Genomic DNA, 3,532 nt, shown 5'->3' on the forward strand with positions numbered 1-3,532 from the left:
CCATTTTAAGTGCATGTATCTGTCTTGAAGGCTTGCTGAAGCATAGCTAGATTGGCTTTGAAGTGGACTGGTTGCAAAAGAACCCACGCTTTTCTGTACACAAGGGTTACCTTAGGTAACTGCTGCTGGTGAAGCACAACCTACACACTGAAAGGGTGGAAATCGTTGCAATCACGGCAGCAGGATGTAAAACTGCTGCTTGTGCTTATGGACCAGGCCGCTCACATGGAGAAACAGCTCAGGTTTTTTTACTGACTGAATTTGCAGATCAGCACTTAACCTAGTTTGCAGTTTATCTGCAACCATTTTTTTCAGGCTTTATTTCAGTTGAAAAAGGGAAAGATATGAAAAAGGGAAAAATGTTGGTTTCAGAAACCAAAGTGATACATTTTCTAAGCACCATTTTGAAGCATTTATGACAAAAGCAGAAGACTGCCTTGCAGTCCTGTGTTGGGGTGACTTCCCCCTATGCGGGGAGTAGGAAGGGCCAAAGGAGTTAATTTGTGACATAGGAAGAATTAACTTAAGCTGATGGCAACACATGAACCTGTATCTTGTACTACAGGTGCAAATGCCCTAAGTACAAAGTTAGTATTCTACGGCAGGAGGGGGGAAGAAAGTGACTACTCCCTTGTCTTCTAATAATTTCTTAGTTTAACCCAAATTTGTAATATTCACCTGGTTACAGGGCACTCAGAAAATTTATTTCTGGTCTTATGATTAAGATGTTTGCCTAAGAAACAAGCAGCTTAATTTGAACACTAGGAAATATGTAAGCAAAGTGAACAGCAGTGAGGAAGAGGCAGAAAGCACTATTCGTCTTCATTTTCCTTCTGAAACTCTTCAGCCTGGTGGTGATTTTATTTTCTGGAAGGTGTAGAGCCAGATCCTTTTGGGAAAGGAGGGATTTAACTTGGGTCTGCCACATCTCAGTTGAGTCCCTAAGCACCGAGTCAAAAGAAGGAACACGTATTTGTAGTACTACTTCCATAGAGTCATAGGATCAGCCAGGTTGGAAAAGACCCTTACAATCATCAAGTCCAACCTTCACCCAGGGCTGACAAGTCCACCACTGTATAACAGGAAAAATAGTGAACATCATGAGCTACACCTCACCTATATTACAGCATCTATGACTATTCAGGTTACTGTACTATAGCAAGCCTTCTTTAAATCATGACTGGACTGTCTATGCATTGTTCGTGATGGGAGGGAGTTGCATTTTCACATGCTTCTGCTTTTGCAACATGATATAAAAAACCCAAATAAACACAAACCTTTTGCTTTGTATTCCAAATAATTCCAAAGCTGAACTGTAATGTGTTGGTCATTTCTTCTTTAAGAGAAACTGAAATGAAACTGTGGTTTCAAACCTACAAAAGACTATGGGACAGAGTTTTCAAATGGAGTCAGCTGGTGCAGTGTTAGGAAAACATCATTTAGAGTGTTTTATTTTTCATCCAGTGACATCCCCAATTTATAGTCATATAAGAGCTGGAATTGATGTTTAAGACTTAAAGAACACTGTATTTATTTTTCCTTGGAGTAAGCAAGGTATAAATGAAGTCTTCCTTTCTGTGTTTCTACAGTGACAATCCTGAGAGCAAAAAAACCTCATAAAGAATGGGATGGGGTGATGGGGTGTCTGTTGAATGGGGATTGGGGGAATAAAATAATTCTGAAATCTCTTTATTTGCAGATTAAATTTGAAATCTGATTTTACTTAATAGGAATCGGAATGTTCAAGGTACCTTCACTAGGACATGTGGTCTGATGATGTGATGTAAAAATGATGAAAACCACCTTCTATTTGTGTTCTGTGAGCTGTGGCCTTAGCTAGGGTGCACTTGCATAGTTGCGCTGCAGTGGTCCAGCTCCATGGTCACCCCTAACAGACAACTCTGTAGGACAAATGAAGGGTCTTCATGCAGAAATAGGAACAGGTTCAGAATAGAAGAAAGGATGCCTAGGAATTTGTTTCTGGCAGCCAAGTCGACAATCTTAATAGAAGCCTAATAGCAATAAAGATAAAATCTTAAACTCTCCTCTCTATTTGCTTTCTTTCATCAATTTTTATTTGGATTGCTTCTTGTTACAGGAGGAGTGACAATCAGCTGCATTGGTTTGAGATGAAGCATTTAAATGGCTTGCACTACCTGTCCTATGAGGGCTGCCAGAGCTAGGAAGGCTTTCTGCTGGTGCCCATTTTGGGTGTTAAGGTAATATGGAAAAAACAAGCTTGTTTTAATGTGTATTAAGAAAGAGCTAGAACTGATTGTTTCATGCAGTTGGAAAACATTTTATCCTTGTTTGGATGCTATGGTAAAAGTGCTTGCATTTTTTCACTAGAGGGAATAATTCATTTTTATCTATGTGTTACAATTTCTTTGCTGTGAAATCTGGCTATAGCTCTTCTGGTTGAACTGTGTTTCTTATGCTGGTTTAGGAAGCACAGGATTTGTTGCTGGGTCCTGCTGAGAAGAGAAGAGTTTTACAGTGAGAATTCTGAAACTTGAGTTCTTGTTGAAGGAGAAGGGGATCTTTTGATTCTTTTGTAGCTTATGGGATAGCAGTTATCTGCCTATGCTGTATTTCTAAAAAGGGATATACATTTCATAGGCTTGGCATCCATTTTAGAAGCCTGGTCCAAGGGAAAGAGTCTAAAATGGCAAAATTTTCTGCATGTCATCTGTTACTCTTTGAAATGACCTGAGAGCAACCAGATTGTTGGAAAAAGTCCTGTCCACTGTGAGAAAACAAGACGTCAGAAAGCCTAGTTCTGCAAGCAAAGAAATCTCCACTGTTTTCAGAAGGTAGTTGCATCTGGTCATTATGATCCACCTTTTGTTCACATCAAGAACAGCATGGGCTGACAGTCTTTCCTGAAGAACAGACTTATATGATCAGATCAGGGTATACAATCAAGGTAACATAACAAAAAGAAGGTGTTTGAAAAGGTTTTTGAAACCAGAAATGGTTTTTCTTTCAAAATTAACACTTGGCCTTGCTGTCTTTTTGGAAAGAGGTAAAATGGCTCAATATTGGAAAGCCTTGTCGGATTAGACAGTTGCCTGCCAGGTCTTCATGGTAGCCATCCTGGCTGTTTATAGGCTTCTCTTAAGTCTAGAGCCATGGCCTATTCTTTCTGGAAGTCTCACCTTCCTTTTGTGTAGAGGTGGGGTATTTGTGCATGTATAAGAGAAAAAAGACATTTCTTAGCTAAGTAAACGGCCATTATCCTAATTTTTGTAGCTTCTGAGATATGTTTGTGTTAAATACTTCATTACTTCTTGAATAAAATAAAGCACAAATACGCTGGGATGACTCCTCCTTTTGGAAACTTCTTTTGAAGCGCTGCTTCCGTCACGAGTTCTGGAAGTTCTTGTCTCATTCTTTGAAAGAGAGCAACACTCCTTTAGAGGTATTTTCCAATTTTGCTGAAATTTAAGGCTATAGTCCTTCATAACACTTTTACATTCTTGAATTAGTCCTGCCAAAGTCCTTTTGGAATCAAGAGATGTTGAAATAGTAC

This window comes from Pezoporus wallicus, unplaced genomic scaffold, assembly GCF_028554395.1.
Source record: "Pezoporus wallicus isolate ANWC-B61680 ecotype Strahan unplaced genomic scaffold, APGP_CSIRO_Pwel_v1 scaffold_11491, whole genome shotgun sequence".
Lineage (NCBI taxonomy): Eukaryota > Metazoa > Chordata > Aves > Psittaciformes > Psittacidae > Pezoporus > Pezoporus wallicus.